This window comes from Onychostruthus taczanowskii, unplaced genomic scaffold (genome assembly GCF_017590055.1).
Source record: "Onychostruthus taczanowskii isolate IOZ18803 unplaced genomic scaffold, ASM1759005v1 scaffold7, whole genome shotgun sequence".
Classification (NCBI taxonomy): Eukaryota; Metazoa; Chordata; class Aves; order Passeriformes; family Passeridae; genus Onychostruthus; species Onychostruthus taczanowskii.
The window spans coordinates 1,065,107-1,083,888 of record NW_024504786.1 but is presented as its reverse complement, the minus strand read 5'-3'; the positions used below and the strand labels follow the sequence as shown (position 1 = coordinate 1,083,888).

The 18,782-nt window shown below is 43.9% G+C and overlaps 1 long non-coding RNA gene across 1 annotated transcript in view; it reads right to left on the bottom strand.

Annotated features, from left to right (window-relative positions):
• Positions 1 to 7,748: 7,748 nt before the first annotated feature.
• The window catches only part of LOC121345047, a 14,760-nt gene continuing 3,726 nt past the window's right edge, over positions 7,749 to 18,782 (bottom strand). Inside the window, exons 3-4 of the long non-coding RNA XR_005953920.1 lie at positions 17,742 to 17,775; positions 7,749 to 7,925 (exon numbers count right to left, since the gene is read on the bottom strand). This is a non-coding gene — a long non-coding RNA (uncharacterized LOC121345047). The remainder of the gene's footprint in view (positions 7,926 to 17,741; positions 17,776 to 18,782) is intronic.

The window sequence follows — 18,782 nt, the reverse complement described above, 5'->3', positions numbered from 1 at the left end:
CACCTGGGTTGGGGTCCTTTAATTTGTAGCAAATCCTTTAGTTCACCACAGTGGGGTTTTCTTTAAAGCCTGCTAAAAATAATTGTTAAAAATTCCTTGCTATTTTCATCATGATTTTTGTCCAAGGCTTAAGCACAGAAAAGCCCACAGAATGCCCTGGTGCACTTGTGTACAGGGGTGACACAAGTTAAATTACCAGGTTACTAGAAATTAATGGTTTTGGGTAACTACAGGGGACTTTAATTGGAAACTATGTTAATTGTGTAGTAATTCTCTTTACCTCGTCTGTATTAGCTGCTGAAAACCAGGCAATTAATTTGTGTCATCAGTGTTGCTGCTGCTGCCTTCAAACACAAACCTGAGGAGCATCAGTTACTCACACACCCAGCAGTGGCCCAGCTTCCGAGAGACTTCCACGAATCTGCCACTCCTCCCGTGCCTGAGAGCCCAAACAGGAGCGCTGCAGCCTCGGAGCTTTGTCCCCTCACAGCCTTTTCTCTCCCTTCTTTCTGCCATTTCTTTCCTCCTTACAAGGAACCTTCCTCTCTGTGTTTATAATATCTGACAGTAGCTTGGCACAAGCTCAGGCCTCTCAATGGAGACTCTTCCTTCTCTTTCCAGCAGGGATATTTGCCTTGTTTCCAAACCTTGGCTGTCCCTGGCAGTGACCAAGGCCCATCACACCCCAGAGCTCTGCTGGAGGTGCTGCTTCTGCCCTGGGGGCTCAGGGGTGTAGGATGAGGGGTTTCTCTCCTCCCTGGGGAAACCCCCCAGCCACCACCTCCCTTGCCTCTGCAGCCTCTCCCATCTCCAGCCAGCCTCTAAAAACACCCTCCAGGCATTCAGGACAAGGCAGCAGCTGGATTCTGAGAAGTTTCCAGAAGCCCAGGGCACTGCTCTGACTCCATGGGGCACAAGACTTGAGGGGCTGAGTTTGCCCCGTGGTCACTCCTGAAATGGGAGTTTCTAGAGTGGTCCTTTAGGAAAGGGGATTGTTTAGTGATGGTGGTAGAGACAGCTGATCTCAGAGGGAAACAGAGCCTGGAGAATTGCATCCCAGCTTCCAGAAGGCCTGGAAATGGGAATATACTCAAACCATCACTATGTATGTTTCACAGAATACCAGAATCCCAGGCTGGTCTGGGTTGGGGGGGACCTTAAAGCTCATCCAGTGCCACCCCTGCCATGGGCAGGGACACCTCCCACTGTCCCAGGCTGCTCCAAGCCCCATCCAGGGCCTTTGTGATACCTCTCTTTAAAGATTTCCCTCTCACCAGTCTCCCACGCTTCAGCAGAGCTGGAAGACTGGGGCCAGCCTGATTTGCTACTGTCTTTTGTGCTTTTTTTTTTGCTTTTTTGTCTTTTTCACCCCTCCAAAGGCAGAAGCTTTGTCAGTGTGATGCAGTTGAGCAGTTCAGTTGTGCCCAGTGGAGGCAGGGCAGGGATCTCCTGTTCCCTGCTAATTCCAGCAGGAAAATGGACTTGCCCCAGAGAGCTGATTTATTTCCAGCCTTATTGACAATCTCTTAAAGGGGATGATGGAGTGAAAAGCAGCCATCAGTGAGTTATGAAAGGTCAATAATGCCACAAAGGAACACAAACAGCAGGTTTGAAATCCAGCCCTCCCCACGTTCTGTTTCCACAACCATTTCATCCAAGGTCATCGGGCTTTTCCAGGGAGGCCAGAGCAGCAGGAGCCTCCAAGAGGAGGCCAGGTTACTTCATGGCCCTTTCCCACCTAGGAGCTGATTATTATGGGGTGCCTTCCCCCAGCCCTGCATGGGAGGTCGTGCAGCACAGGCAGGAACAGCATCCAGCAGCATTTCAGCTCCTTACACAACCCCTAAACCCAGAGCCTCTGGCAGAATATTCCAGCAGCACAGGGACAGCCTCCCACCAACTTGGTTAGGCATGCCAGCATCACATAAAAGGGTTTTTAAATGCTGCTAACTTGTTTGCATTGACAAAAAAGGTGCAAAGAGGAATTTGAGGGCGTCAGGATCCAGCCCTGGGCACTCATGGTTTGACCCTGAGGTTTGGTGTCTTCACAGGATGCTTCTGCTGCCTAATTGGATGAACTGAGCTCCATAAACAGTTCCCTTCCCTGTTTGTAAGCAGTCCACGGGCAGCTGTAATTGTCTGAATCCACAGTGTGAATAGTAAAAAGAGCTTTACTTAATGACTGCAGCAGCCCTGCTCGAGTGAGAGCTCTCTGGTATTTATTCACACCAGAATTCACGAGGCTTTTGTTTGCCATGAACACTCCTGCAAATAAAAACTTGCTCACTCTAATGTTTATGAATAAATGTGCTCGTAAATGCCATCAAAGCAAATCAGCAGGGTTTTATTTATGCAAGGAGATGCACAAATAAATGTTTGCTGTTTTCACCCAGCTCTGGTGGGTGTTTAGGCGTGTGTTAAAGCCAAGGCTTTGTGAGCTCAGCACTCAGATGTTATTCCTGTTCTCCATCTCCTCCTTTCCTGCACTCTGATCCTGCCTGTGAATCCCTGTGCCCCAAGGGAAGGTTGTTAAAGTCAATGTTTTAGGGATTATCCACATCCAGCAGCTTGCTGGGTCAGTGGACAAGGTCATGGAAGGGACTGAGATCACTTTTGGATGCCCAGGATTGGGAGGACAGGAGGGAAAGGGGTTTGTGATCACAGCTTTGTGACGTTTGCATGGCACACAGCAGATACCCAAACCTGCTTTTTTTTTTTTTTTTTTTGGCATGTGCTGGCTCCTGGAGCAAGGTGGGGGTTCTGTCTTACACAGAAGTGTGAGAGGTTATTGCCATCCTGTCTCAGTCAGTGTCCTAATTAAATATAGGAGAGGATTTTCTTTCTAAAATGTAAATGTCAAGCCTTGTTAAGGAAAATTAAAATGCACTAAAATGAATGTGGTAGGAGCTGTGGAGGTGCTTAAGTAGAGTATCTGTATTTATTAGAAAGGGAACTAAAAAGGAAGTATTTTTGGAGCTCAATCCTTAAACTGGGCCATAAGGATTTTATGCAAATTTCCCTTCCAAATCTGCAGTTAGGGACTGGTTCCAGGGGTGAAATCTATGTCCCAGCCTCTAAAGGCTATGAAGGAATATCATCTGAGACTCACCTCTTTCCAGGATTTATCTGTACGTATCCCTCCTCTTACCAGGATCACTTGGGATTCTGTGCTGTCCACACTTCCTGCAAGTTGGACTTGAAAATTCAGGTAATTCCTTCCATTCCCTGCTCCCTTGAGTCCAGCAGAGCACAACAGCAGAGAATTTAAACCTTCATTCAGCAATGGGATCATCCCCATTTACAAAGAACCCTCTTTAAAACATTCTTCTACTCCAGCCCACATGAGCCTGGACCAGGAGCGTCAGTCAGAACCTGCGACACTCAAACCCAAAGTCCTGGATTTTGGGAAGTCCACCCAAATGTGGATTAGGAAAATCAGAAAACTGAATTGTTTCAAAGGCTCATAGAGCAGAACTTCAGCTGATCTCAGAGAGGCTTCAGCTCTGTGCTGTGATCTCAGCCTGACCATGGCCAAAACCTGAGGTGTGTTCACATCTGGAGCAGGTGAGATGTGTGTCTGTCTGGCAGTGAGGACACACAAAATACAGCATTTGTTCAACACAAAAAGCTCATGCCTTTGCAAATACATGAAGTTTTTTTGGCCTTCCCAGTCCAACCATTGGTTTGTTGTTTCCATGCTAATACAAATTCTTGTATTAAAAGGAGCATGGCCTTGGGTTCCTCCATCCGTATGGGAAAAAGTTACTTGTCTGATGGTAAACAAAGAACAGAAGAATTGATTCACTGTCCTCACTCTTAAAAAGATGGTATGAAGCCATAGTGAAGCAATTTTAATTGTGGCTGTGTAACACTTGCCATCAGTAAGATCACTTGTGTTCTGTTTTTAGGGACCGGGGTGCTCCGGAGCGCACGGGGCATTAGAAATGCAAAACATGACCGCATGTTCTCAGGGCTGGGGCAGGGCCACATGAAAGAGCACTTGTGCTGGGATGCTCAGCTCTGAGGCTATTCTCTGTTCAGCATGTATTTACAGAGATGTATGAATATTTGATTAATGAGTCATGGTCTCTGGAGAAATTTAATAACTGTACTGCTGTACAAAGGCAGCTCCTTCACTGTTAACACAGCTGCCAATAGTGTCACTGACACTGGAGCCCTTTCTGCATCTAATATGTGCTGGGGAGTAAATTCCTTCCCTACAAGGGAATCCATGGCACACATTATTCTCTTATCTGTTTTGAACTGTTGCAGGCTCAATTTACAGACCCTGATTTGTAAAGATTTTTCCAATGGAAACAAGCAGTGACACGTGAGCCAGAAAGCAGCAGTTTCACCAGGCCCCGAGTTACTTGGAGGGTCAGTTCAAAAGGAGAGTTGCTTTAAAAATTCCATTTATAAAATGCAAAAGGAACAATGGATGGAAATATTCATGGAGAGCAGAGTGCTCCAGCAGATTCTGACTGCCTCAAAAACTGTGTTCAGTGGGATTTCAGTGGTTGTTCAGGGGTACATGACTCACAACATGGGGCAGAGGTTTTCTCAACCCCCCTTGACACCTGACCAGAAGTATTCTTCATTTTTGCTGAGCAGTTTCCCAAGGATAATTTGCTGCTAATTTTATAATTTTCCCATTTTTATTCCTAATACCTATGAAAAGATCCATTTTCACTTAGGAAGTTAGGTGTATATTTTAGTGGTGTTCCTCCAGCTCAACTGCTTTAAATAATAGGGGGGAAAATGTCAAAAAAAGATAAATTTAGTGCAGAGGCTTTCACTAGGAGCTTTAACTGCAGGTTAGAATTATACATGCTATGCAGAATTTCCTGCAACACTTCTCCTTTGGGCCACAATGCATTACAGCAGACGTATAATGAAGCTGCTATAAAATCCGTGGTAATTAAGGGGGATTTGACAGTAATTGCAACAGTGAATCAACTTAATTATTACCTGCTTCAAAGAGAGCTAACCTGATGTTATAATCTAACCTTTCCTACTTCTAAAATGAGAGATTAACCAAGTATATGTAGCATTTAAGAATTAAATCTGTTGAGATAGAATGATATTAATATACTTTTCCTATACATTTTCTGTACATGTTGGGGTACAAAGCAGCCAAAGGAGCAGCATGAGAAGCTGACAAGCTGCAGGCAGGCTGAGTGTGTGCATTCATAAAATAAACAGAGGTGAGCCAGCTCCTCTGCTGTCTGCTGAAAGCACAGGGACTGCAGCCAGAGCAGTGCTGGAAAATGCTACAGCACACACCAGCCCACTCCCTGAACAGCCTCGTGCAGGAGTGCATTGTCTTTCCATGCTGAATTTTAAGCAAATTATCCTGAAGTAACCCAGTGTAACATTGGTCTGGTCAATTCTGGCCTGATCAATGCAGCTCTTTCAGCCATAAATCCAATCATCACTCTTGCTTTGTTTTCAGAGCTTTTGAGATGTGTTACCTGAGAGCAGGGGGTGGCTGGGGCTGATCCAAACCCTTCTCCAAACTCTTCCCAGTGCTGTGCCTGGCTGGTGTCTGCAGCAGCTCTAGAAGGGGAGAGGTGCAATAATAAAGCTTTACAAACACCACAGAAGTGAGAATTAGCAGCATCAGCATCACCAAGGCTTGCCACAAGTTTCACAAAAAGTTCATCTGGAAAACTGATAAAATTCACTTCAGCTCTGCTCTGAGGAGGGGTTTGATCACCCAAGTGAGGCAGTGACTCCTGCAAGACCTTAAAATAAACCTGCCAATGTTTACTTCTTGTTCTGATGTGAAACAATAAATTAGAAAGACTTCTTTGGTTTTTACATGTCCTGACTCATAACATGCTGGAATTAACACCCAATTTTTCTTGCCCTAGGCCCCAGTGTTCAGGCTGTTACCAAGCTTACTTGGTCACACAGGTTAAAGATGTCACCTGCCATGGGTGTGGGATTTGAAACTGCACTAAGCCCAAGCCATCTCATCTTTAGGACATACTTTTACAAGATTACAGCAGCTTCATCTGCCTTAAATAAAACCTGGAAATCCACCAAGCTTTGAATAGTGTTGTACACTAAAAATGGTACAAAAACCTTGGTAGTAATTTGAAAAATCTCATTAAATTGCTGACCATGTTACTGTAAATTGAGAATAAATGTCCAGTTTGCAGGGGAAGTCAGGCTGGGGTTTCTCTTTATGTACAAGCAATGTAGTCTCTCCATCAGGAATCTCAGCTGCAGACTGTGGAAGATTCCAGGTGCCTGGGAATTCATCCCACTCTGTGCCCAAAGTGCACCACACCTGTATTTCCTAACAAGGCTTTTATCTATGATGCCCCTTCCTTCAGAGATCCTTTACATCTCTCAGTGAAGACACTTCAGGCTCCCAGGGAAAAATCCCCTGGGAATGGACACAGTGATGCTCCAGCCCCCTGCTAGGTGGCTGTGAGAAAACCATGATCCCTCCTACAATTCCACACTGGGAGAAGGCTGGGATTCCTGAGAGCTCTCCACAAGCAGCTCCTCCCTGGAGCTCTGCAGCTCTCCCGACACTCATTCCATCCCAGGGAAGGGCCTGGCTGGGTCCTTTTGTGCTCTGCCACATTTGGAATGTGCCTGGAGAGGGACAGGCTGCAGTGAGGTGCTGATCCCTGCTCCTGGGCTGCTGGAACACAGCTCATGGGATTCCAGGTGCCTGTTCCTGGTGGCAGCAGTGACTCTCTGCTCCTTGGGAGGGGAGGAAATGGCAGACTTTAAATAACAAATTTTCACTGATGCCATTTGCTATTTTTACAATGCATTTTAGAATAAATGAGAGATTAACACAGAAAAAAGTACTTAAGGTGCATGCTCAGTAACTATTTTTTCATAACGTTTTAATGGATTCAGGGTTGAGCTCCACTAAAATCTGGATTTATTAGAAACGCTCCATGCATTTCAGTAGAGTTTTTCTCATGAATCTAGATATTTTACATTATTTCAATACAGCTGACCCTCTGTTTCATTAGAAATGCTCCAATATAACCCATGGAGCATTTCTAATGATTCTGGTTTTACAGCAAATCCAAGGGTCAGCTGTACTGAAAACAATAGTGCTAACCTCTTGGTTTATTAGAAAAATGCTTTCTGTCTCAATGGAGCATTTCTAATAAATCAGATAAATAGGGATCTCCCACAAAAATGCTCTGCTGGTGAAACAGACAAATGGGTTTGTTGTTATTGAGATTCTTTTAAAAAACAAAGATTGTTTAACAGACTTTTTTTGTTGCTCACTGTAGTGTGATCCCCTTCTATCCAGAGTTTGAGCCTTCACCATGAAAAGTTAAGTAAATATTCCCCACGATTGCTCAGAAACAAGCACTGCCTCAAACTGTCAAGCGTTTTTCACCTCAGCCATGAAGAGTTTACAGCAAGGCCAACTCCCAGGATGGACCTGTCAGTGCCAGGATGGGATCCAGGGGTTTGGTGCTGTGCCACAGGATGTGCTGGGTCCTTTCACACTGCTACAGAGAGGGTGAGTGTTAAACAGCTCAGCACAGGGACCACCACTGACCCACAAGACATGTAACTGCAGCAGGGGACAGATGTTTTTAGGCCTTTAAGCTCCCTATCTTTCCAAAGTTGCTCTAATTCCACGTGCCAGGTCAGGCACAAGTCACAGTTAGTGGGATGCAGCTGTGGAGTCCCCTCCCCACCCCTGGCACCATCCCCTGCTGTGTGTGCTGTACCCAGCTGAGGGCTGGAGGTACCTGTGCAGCTGGGGTGGTGGCACTGCCAGGAGCTGCAGTGACAGCCTGGATGTGAAGCCTTCTCCAGGAGGGCTCCTTCTCAGCAAGAGAAGATCCTGCATCGTGGAGCCATCAGGAACAGGAATTCTGGGCATGTTCTGAAGAATTCGTGCTGATCCAGTCCAAGAGGAGTGAATGCCAATGCTGTGAAATGCAAAAAAAAAAAAAAAAAAAAAAAGAAAAAAACAGAAAGCTGAGACAAAGCTTTCTGTTCAAGAGGAAAGGCCAATGAGATAATTTCAGTGACTCAAGATTTGGTTAGAACGTTCTGTATTTATGGAGTATTTTGTGCTGTCCATGTATTCCCCTGTGGTTCAAATGCCCCCCAGTTCCTGCAAGTGCATTCCCTGTTCTCTCTGTGTGAATTGTAATCCTCGGCTGCAGGCCAGTGAGTCTCAGCTGGAACAGGATGCCCATCCTCTTCCCCACACTCCCAACAACTTCAGGGAATCTGCTGACCACTTTCTGTGGAAACCTGGAAATAAAACCTGCTGCAGTGGTGACAAATCCCCAAACACGGAGACTCCACTTTAAAAATGATTGGTGTGTCTGAGTGTTCTCTTATTTTTTTCTCACTGAGTTGGATGATTTTGCCCAGCAGTGAAAACAGAGAAGTACACAAAGGAGTCAAGCAAAAGGACTTTTACCTGTGGGGTGCTGCTTTTCTGTCCTTGTGCCTGGAGTACAGGGCTGTGGGGAGGTGCTGAACCTGCCTGCTCAGGGCACTGGGAGCCCTTGCTGAGGACCAGGAGTGTGTGAGCACCACTGCTTCCCCCAGAACCATGTCAGATTTCTGATTCCTGATTCCCCCAGAGTCAGGTTTCTCCTTGCACAAGGAGAATCCTGCAGGACCCACGAGGACTTGGGCTCTAAATGCTAGACAAGTCCTTTAGCCCAGAGCTGCAGGTCAGGGCAGGAGCTGCCCGCTCAGGGGGATTTTAGCAGCCCCACAATGGGGTTTGAAGGCTGCCCCTGCCCCAGAGCAGCAGCAGCAGCACCAGGCAAACCCCCCTGGCTCTCAGAGCAGCCTCAGCAGTTCATCATGTCAAGCCTGGCTGCTGAGTGCTGTGTCTGGGGCCTCTGGCTGTCAGAGGCAGGATTTCATCTCAGCCTCCCTAAGGCCATATAGAAAGCCTAAAATGTTCATTTATGTTTCTTATTGTCTGGCCAAATCTGTGTGTGCTTAAAAAATATCGGGAGGTTTAAAGGCCGATGCCTGATTATCACGGGTTGGAAATGTACTGGGTATTTTAAAAGGATTTAAATATATTTATTGTTACAAGCAACAATGCTTTTGTCAACTCTTACTTCTCCAACATAAAGTGTTTGTATTTGAAATGTTTCCTTCTGTGGTGTTACTTCCCGAGATCAATCTCTCCCATTATATATTTGCAAAGCAGCTCCATTAAGGATAAATATCACTGTAGTGGTCTCATCCAGAGATATCTGTAAACACTTTCTGCGTAGTGCACGAGTATTTATGGATGTGGGAATTTGTACCTTTGCTGATCAGAATTTCCACGTTTGTGCACAGAGCAGTATTCCTGGAATAATCATGTGTTTATACCATGTGTGGATTTATGTGCTTTATACATTCAATGTACCTGTGTAGCCATAATTTGATCTGCTGCTCAGGATTTATTTCAGCTTTCCACATGAGCTCTTTCAAACAATGCTAATTGTTTCAGAACCAAAATCATTGATGATAACTCTTTTAGGAATTGTCATGTTGTCTATAAATATTTAGCGACTGAATTGTATTTGCCAATGTATCCCTGGATTACAGATGAAAAGGGAGCATCTGCCGAAATTAAAAGTGGCCACATTTTCACTTGTAGCTTAATTAAATGCCAAAATTTATCTACATTAACAACAAAGTGGTGAAATTTATTGATCAATTCACATGATATAAGTTGACAAATGGCCCGAGCAATTTCCATAATTTTCTACACGTGTTAAAATTTGTAATGAAAAAGGAATCCTCCATCAGCGGCGCTGGGAAACGAGAGGGGGCTGGTGATGGAGCGGTGCCCCGGGGCAGCGAGTGCGAGCTCCGTGCCCTGTCCAGCCGAGCCGTGTACAGATGGGCCTTTGACAGTCCTACAGCTGTTCTCCTAATTGTCCATTAAGTGTTCTATTGATTCTCTGATTCAAAGTACATGTCTTTCAGGCCGAGCTTTCGTGTGAAGTGGCAGACACATTCCTGCCGGAATGACAGAGCTGCTTGAAACCTAAAAATGTGGGCTGCCACTTTCAATCGAGGAGGCGGCTTTGAAAGGAGAAGCCTCGCTTAAAGGAGCTTTGTGAGAGCTCCTCGGATCGGAGTTTTTAAACTTTTAGCGTCAATCAATTAAAGCGGCACGGAAAGTTGGAATTCCTCGTGAAGCTCCCGGATGCTAAAGAGCTGCCTGAGGATGCCGGGTGGCCGCAAGAAGGATTAGATCTTGTTTAGCTGGATGCAGATTCTGCTCTCAGACCCCTCTGACACGTGTAATGATATTCTCATTTGACTTGCAAGTTCACTTTTAGCATTTTTTTAAAGCAAGATCATCTGCAATTCCAGCTCGTGCCAGTCAGGAGCCTGTTTAAAATCATCTTCCTGTAATCTGAAGAGTGAAAGATAAGATGCATATCTGTTGCAGGGACCATAAATCTTCAAAGAAACAAATAGCCACAGATAAAACTGTAAAAGTTATTTAGTTCTCTTCCGAAAGAGGTTTATTAATCTAAAATTTCCAGTCCATTGTGTCACGATTTGGTTATGGCACTGTATCTCATTTCGTGCAATTGTGTATCAAGCAAAGAGCAGAGAGCTTCAGAGCTGAAACTTGATCAGTTGTATTCAGATGTATCAGCAGAGCCAGGGGAAAAAAGGAAATATAAAATAAATAGCGGCCTGAACAGAGATCTGGACTGGGAGAATTTTTGGTTTCCATATTTCCTCTTATTTTACTGTGATGTTTACGAAGTGGGTTTAATATTAAATTGAAACTGAATTTTAAATTCTTGTTTCTTGTTTTTAAAGCGTAATTCCTGGTAGGCAGAACACAAACAAAGTGTTTATGGACTCAGTATTTGGGGACCATCCTCGGTGGCTGTGCACAAAATGAGCCTTCCCCATATGCCGCCAGCACTATTTGCCTTCGTATTTTTCTTTTTAAAAATCCCCGTCATTTCAACTGTTTTTGATTGAGCTTAAAATAAGGAGAATTATTTCTCATCAAGAAGATTTTTATCCTCTATAGGTAATGAAAAACCACTGTGCTGTGAATGTTTAATACCTGCTCATTCTTTGATCACCCCTCCTTGCCCACATTGGTGTTTGCACCCAGCTCCCCCTGGTTTGTGTCTGGAAACCTTCACCAGCCCCTCTTGGTGGGGATTCTGAGCCCAATTCAGCAGCGTGGGGCTAAGAGAGGACTTGCACCCCTCAATCAAATTACAGCCTTTTAATTTAAACAGGATTGCTGATTTGAGCAGAATTAGATTTTTTTTTTTTTTTTTTTTTTTACCTGAAGCTATTTGTCTTTGGGAATCAAATTTACAAGCAAAGGCAACGTTTAAGCTGAGAAGTGAAAACTCAGATGGGGATTCCAAGAACATGAACGAAATTTCCTTTCATACATCAAAGGCAAACAAAGGAAAGTAAGGCAGAAAAGAAAGGAAATAAAAGGAAAAAAAATAAAAAGAAATGGTATGTAAGAGGAGGTATTTGACATTTTATAGCCAGAGTTTCTTTCTCTATTCCATAAAAAAGAATATGTGTCAAATTAAAGAAATAGTGGAGGAAGCTGTAGAAAATGGTACCAGGCACTTCTATTTTAGGAGTAAGTTTGGGGTTTGAGGATGGGACAAACCCACCAAGGGGACAGCAACCATCCTTTTGTTTTCACCATCCAGAGAGGAAACTGAAGAGTCTCTGATATAATAAACCAGATATTGATACCTGCAAAACATGCTGTAAATCTCCTTCATCCCAGCGCTTTCAATTACACCATCAGCCAGTTTTTTAAAAAGATTTTTAGAAGCTTTCAACTGTGGACTTTTGTCTTGTTGAATGAACTTCAGCTACACTAAATTTTAAGTAAATTTGTGATGACTGAGCAATATACATTGGCTGAGCTAGAATCCAATAACCCACAGGACAAATTAATTTTCAACAAAAAGGGCAGAAACCTCAAGTGCCATGAGTATATGGAATCTCAGTCTATCTCTCTGGAGCCATTTTTGCAAATCACTACAGCTATTCATAATCTAAATCAGTCTCCTTTAGCAGCAGAAAGATCTTTTTTCATGACAAAACAGAAGATGACATTCATTAGTGCCTAACTTGCATAAGCTACCTTAAATTTATTGGTGCTCTTATACTTATCTGGGTAAGAATCCCTTTGTCTACAGCTATAGGAAAATTCCGGACGTACTACTTAAAAATATAAATTGTCACTTTTATCAGAACTTTTGGCAGTTTACTTTATTTTAGAAGTAAAACTGGTGGTTAAGGTTTTAAGACTTCCAGTGGGCGTTGTTTCAATCATGGTTAATATGCACCCAGGATAGCAATGCTCAGGGAAGAGAGCATTTGGGCAGAAATCTGGAGAGCTGGGGCTGCCTGGAGCACCAGGTGCTAACTCTTCCCTGGCTTTGAGCAGAACTTATGGCACTGCTAAAGAATCCTGTGAGCTCCATGTGGATTCAGGGTGGAAAAGCAAAACCCTCAGTGGGGGGAGTGGAGTTTTATGGGCAGTGTCTCCTTCCTTTCCTGTGATAGATCATTTCCTACATGGAAGGTGACAGAATTCCAGACTGGTTTGGCTTGGGATCTCCCTCTAGCCCAGGTTGCTCCAAACCCTGTCCAGCCTGGCCTTGAAGTTCTACCAGGCCAAAGAAAACCACCTGCAAATATCCCACATCCTCCAGGAACTGCAGAGCCTGGTTATGGTAAAAATGCACATTCGAGCCAGTAGATAGGAAATAAAATGTAAATGGATTTGCTTTAATGTGATGCAAGTGAATACTGGTCTTCATCCACCTGTTTTATAAACTCCATTTCTTGTCTCAGGTACAGACTGTTAATTCTTAAATGCCTTTAGCTTGATGTCTCCTACTTGGGATACAACTGCAGGAAGCATTGTGACCTAAAGATTGACATACATGTCATTTGTGCAACTGTGCTTTATTTCTTTGTGCAGGAAAAAAAGTGGAACAAGCATCTGCGGCAGCTTTTGTTACAGCCTGGATAAAGCTAAATGATCACAGAGTCGCTCTTGCCTCAAAACACACGGGCATGATTTCAATTATAATTTCTTTTATAGGGTGAGAGTGGACAGGGCTGTTGGAATGACAAATGAGAGAGATAAAATAATGAGGATGGTGCTGGCTCTGCCTGCTCTCTGTTTCGGGGTGGGATGGATTCTCATGGTGGGTCCCACATTGTCAACAGAAGGGGGAATCTGCAGCAGGAATTAGGCTCAGGGAGGTGAAGAGATGATGAATTTAGAGCAGGTATTTAGGCTCAGGGAGGTGAAGAGGTGATCTCTGCTACAACTGCTGTTATAAAGCTTTAAAGAGTACATGTTGATCTGCTGAGTTTTTCAAAATGTTTTCTAGATTCTGTTTCTCCTTCTCAATTTCCACCCTACAAAGTAACCACTGAGCTGCTCCCAGCCCGAGGCAACAGAAGAAACAGCTCCCACAGTGCTGCAGAAGCTACTCTGGTTCTTATTTCTACCAAGGAGTTTTGGTCCTAGCAAAGGGACAGGCAAACGAGGCTGATGCTTAGCTACAGAAAACACATCAGAATTATCATTATCTGCATGTATTCAGATGCTGAGGAAATCAGGCTGAAAGAATAAAATAAAGTGACCTATCAAAGCCTCCTCCCAGGAATACAATATCTCCTGCCTTCATTCCTCAAGCACAGCTCTTGTCTCAGCTGGAGTGAGTGCCATCAGACCCAGGGCTGGAAAATGCAACTGAGCCCTTGTGATCTAGCTGGGAAAAATCTTTTGAATGGCTTTGCACATTTTTTCCCCCCAAATCTGAATAAAGTTCAGGCGAGCTCCTATTTTGGGGCATCTTTAGTTGGAGGAAAGGCAGCTGTGTAATTCTTGTTTTACGGCTGCTCCCTCCTGTGCCTGCCTGGATGACCTTGGCCAGTCATTTCCTTGCCATAAAGTGGCAATTGGCTGTTTACTCCCTTCCCACCGGTGCTCGGGAGCTTAATTAATACCTGCTTTGAGAGCCTCAGAAGATGCTAAAGTGTTGCTATGTACCAAAACCAATCTTTGTAGCTCTAAACATGGAAAAGGAAAGGGGCTCTAAAGGATCTGCGGGTTTGGAAGGTGCTGTAGGAAGCAGGGAATGAGTGCCTGATGTCCTGCCCCGTGTCCTTAGGGCGCAGTGTCCCTTCCCTACTCATCTCTGCAGAGTTCTCCCATCCAAGCTCCAAACTCCACCAATTCCTGTCCTGCAGGCTGGTTTGGTCAGGAAACAGGGGAGCAACCCTTGGAATATCACTATCAGGAGAGCTGGACATGGAACAGAAATCCCGGTGCTCCTGTGCACCTGGGATGAGGAATGTGCAGCTTTTTCTCCACCCATTGATTGATGGATCACCACTGGTGCCTCAGCACAGCCTGGCCACACTCAGTGATTCCCTCACTGAAGGATGGGGGGGGACACTCATGGGCAGCCAAGAGAAGCTGCCAAGCAGCTCCTGACATCCAGGAGAGATTGCAGAGCACAGGAATTGTGAGAAGAGCAAAATCAAGTTCTCAGCCTCCAGGCATGGCCGTGGATCTCAAACCAGCCTTCAAAGGAAGTTATTGCAGTGGGGTGAGAGCAGATCAAATCAGGCTGTAAATGTTTGCTTATTATTGTCAGGCTTTAAACTACAACCAAGCAATTTGTGCTTCCTTTGGAAGCTGGTGGAGAGCAGAACAAAATGGCTCAATTACTAAGTTCCCATAACTGGGTGTCCTTAAAAAGGAGCCAATCTTCATTTCAGCCCTGCCTGCTTCTGAAGAAACCTCTGCTGTAATTTGGGAACTTCTCAGGGTGCTCCTGAGGGGGGAGCATGAAATAAGGAGGGAATTCCTCCCATCAGGCAGATTCTGGGTCTGCAGCTCAAGCTGAGGGTACTGCAATGAAGCTGAGCTTTGTTTGAAGTTCTGCTGGAGTGAAACAGCCATTCCCAGCTGCTGCCATATCCCAGCCCAGAGTGGCAGCAGTTGAGCTGCAGGTGGGATGAGATGTTCCACACAAAAAATTCAGAAACTCTGAGGAATGGTGATGTTCTTGGAATGTGAAATCAGTAATTCAAATTGATCTCTTCTAAGTTTAGAAAAGTCATATACTAAAAAAATGGGGAAAAAAAAAAAAAGCTCTAAGACTGGAGAGGACACTCTGTAAGGTGTGGTGGCCACTGGGAATGTCGAGCACAGACCCAGAGGGATGGCTCAGGATCATTGTCCCCCTCCTGCGGGGACAGGAAGGAGCTGCCACTACAAGTCCTGTGAGCACTCAGCACTGTAGCCTCGAGCAGCCAAAATGCCCAGCGAGATTCCTGATAGGAAAACTCAAGGCTGAAGAGCTGAGAGAGCAGCAAATAAGGAGCATGGAACTGTTGGAGAGGACCTGCTGCAATGGATGCCCCAAACTCCAGGATTTTAGCCCCCACATATGCTTGCCACCCCATTGCTAGAGCCTTCAGACACCCCACACTGCCCACCCACTCTCTTTTTCCACAAGGTTTAGGGAAGTGACTCAAACATTAGTTAAAAATTTAATAAAAGCATTAATAAAAAAATTAAAAATTCATCATAGCATTAATAAAAGAAAGTTGTATAATCTCCAACATTTATGTGAACCTACAACAGAGCTCAAGTGTTTCCCAAACATGAAATACTCCAAATACTGCAGGAAAAGCAGGATTTGCCTCAGGAGGGTGTCTGGTAAACAGACACAGTTCTTGGAGTGCTGTTGGGTCTGTCCTCTCTATTTTGGGCCTTTCCCTGCCAAGGGTTTCTTTCTCTCTGCTCCAGATGCTCAATTTCTCTCCCCGTTTTTCCTAAGATTTTTCAAAGCCTTTGGCATCCAGGATCTGAGCATTAGGGATGAATTCAGAGCAAACAAACCAGCACACACCCCAAAATCAAGCCCTGAAAATGCAGTGCCTGGGATCCTCCATGCTGAATCTCACCAGACTCACCCACGAGCAACTGTTCTGGCCTTGGCTGAATGCTGCCATCTTAAAATAAATAAAAATAAAAATAAAAATAAAACCAATATAATAACAAATTTCCACTGGCTCCTTTTCCTAAGTAACATGTAGAGAAAAATACAAAACCTGGAGTAAACGTTAAAAAAATAAATATCAGAGTGCACTCGGATACATGCAGAGAAAGAATTTATCAAGAATTATTCTGTGTGATCCAATCTCTGCTGATTTTCACTATATTTATTTTTTCTTTTTAACCCTGCCACATCCGAGCACTCAGACCTTGCCACTAGGCACGAAACAAACCCCTACAGAGAGGTGAGTTTTTGCAAAAGGGGGAATAATTTGAATAATCCCTGAGCCTGTGCCCATGGCGAGCGTGCACTTCACAAGCGGCGAATGAGAGCTCTGATTAAACATGATACAAAAAGAGCTTGCAAGTAGCACTGTTTACTAACATTTCAATTTCTATGCCTCATTTATTAGACTTAGAATAAAAAGGTTAGAGGGGTGTTTGGGATTGTCTTTAACCTTGATGATATTTCCACTGAAGCAGCATAATGGCTCTTAATTGCTTAAGTGAAGAGAACATGTTGACGTGTCCTTCTTTGTGCTTAAAGCCCTGTGCCTGAACCATTATGCTAATTCAAGCATTATATACACCAAAGTATTTATGGGACTGACACAAGTGATGTTGCAGGTAAAGGGCTGTGAAATGGTCTGTAAACAGAGAGAATTGATTCCGGGCCCAGAGCAGTGCTGTTAAAGTCACAGCCATTGAGCTGCCAGCCCCACGGTTTCTCTGCAGATTGTCACCCCGGGTCAGGCGGCAGCGCTGCTGCCATCGGAGATCAGCTGGGTGGCTTCCACAGCATGGACACCAACCCCAGGAACCCAAATTGACCTGGAAGCGAGATGGACTTGACTGTAGCTGCTTTTTTTTTTTCCCCCCCTTTCCTTTTTGAGCGCAGAATCCTCAGCTGTTTGTTAAAATATTTAGGTGCTTGGAAAAAAAGGAAAAAAAGGATAGGAGGATATCAGCGGTGTGACTTGTTCCTGTGTTTTTCCTGCTCTCCCTTTGAAGGGATCACAAAGAATATGGACGTTGTGTGAACCTCTGTTCAGAAATAAATAATCTCAACGGGGTTTTATTTTCTTATCCAACATGGGAAATGTGTGGATTATTAGGATTTTCCACCTTGGGTCTAAGGCTAAGGCTGATACTTTACATTACATTGAAATAATTTATTGTCTTGCTTGGTTTTTACTAATAACCCACAGTTTTTGGCACTGAACAGAATTTTAAATGTCCAGTTTCCATTAAACTCTGCATCTAATTTATTGTTTGCATTGCCCTAATTTTAGGCAGCCAAATGAGACTGAGCAGCTCTCCCTTTATTTCTGGTTATTTTTGGTTTTGGCTCTAGAGTACTCGGGCTGACAATTTTCTCTTTAGTTTTAAAATGATGCAGAGCAATGTCTTACTCTCTGTATCTTTTTTTATACACTTGGTGCAGACATTTCACTGATTTTCATTTTTTTAAATGCCATGAGAATGGCATAATTCATCCTAAACTTCATATATGAAATGTAAACCTCAGAGGGAAGTCCTATATTCACAGTAGTATGTAAAGCATTATCATACTTTGGTGATTATTTAGAGGGCAAAATAAATTAAATAACTACAGAATAACAGATTTCATAACAATTCCTTTTACAACAAGAAAAATAGAAATGTTTACCTTGAATTCACTCGAGGGTCCTTTGAAGCTGATCCTTCAATGAAAAAGAAATTTGAGATTCAACAGACCTGAATATAGATAAAAATCTAGAAAAATATGGAATTGTGGTGCCTGTTTCTTGCTGGCAGAAGAGCTGTGTGTTTTCTAGTAAAGCACACCTTGGCCATGCATCCAGCATTTGCTCTCTTTTCCACCTTGGGATATTTTTGATGTAATGTCATTTTGGGGATTGCTGCAATGCTAAAAAAATTACACTGCAACAACATTACCTGACCATGGTACTCTGAAAGATTTTGGAGTTCTGCATCTGAGATGAGCACGCCCATTGAGAGTCCCAGTATGCTGACATTTCTTTGATCAAATGTCTAATATCCTAACAAAATATTTGATGAGTGTGAAGAGATGTATTTTTTAGTTCAGGTGTTGGAATAGCAGAAGGTGCTGGGGCCATTTAACCCCAGGAACTCCCTTCAGTTGTGAAGTGAGTAATTCTGCAATATTCAGAAAAGTCAAATAAAGGGATGAAGGACTGGCAATAACTGGAGGGAAGGGTTGTTACATTAAGAGGCTGGAATAGGATGCAGGACCCAAAGTGGTATCGAAGATTGCCTTTGTGAATTTGAGCAAGACACTTAATCTAAATCTCACTTTTCAATCTGTAAAATGGGACTGACAGGGTTTCCTCTGCTATTGAGATACCTGGACAGACAGGGATCATCCCAGCTCCTCGTGCATCCCTCCCTCCTCCTCCCCCAGCCCTCGTGGCTGTTTGCCACCTCTCACAAATAGAAATGTATCCCCCCCCAACAGCCTGCTGGGGAAATGGGTTTCCCAAATATGACAGAGGATATTTTTGTCTGTGTTTATCCTAAATGGCAGCACGTTCATCCCTTTGAAAATGCTGCTGGGCTATTTAAGATTTATACCTTTGCTGAGTGGTCACTATCAGGGTGAAAAATGAGATGTATTATCTTCAAAAGCAAATTTTCTTGCCCGCTATGATCAACAGCCCTTGAACTGTGAGAATTCTACCAGACTAAA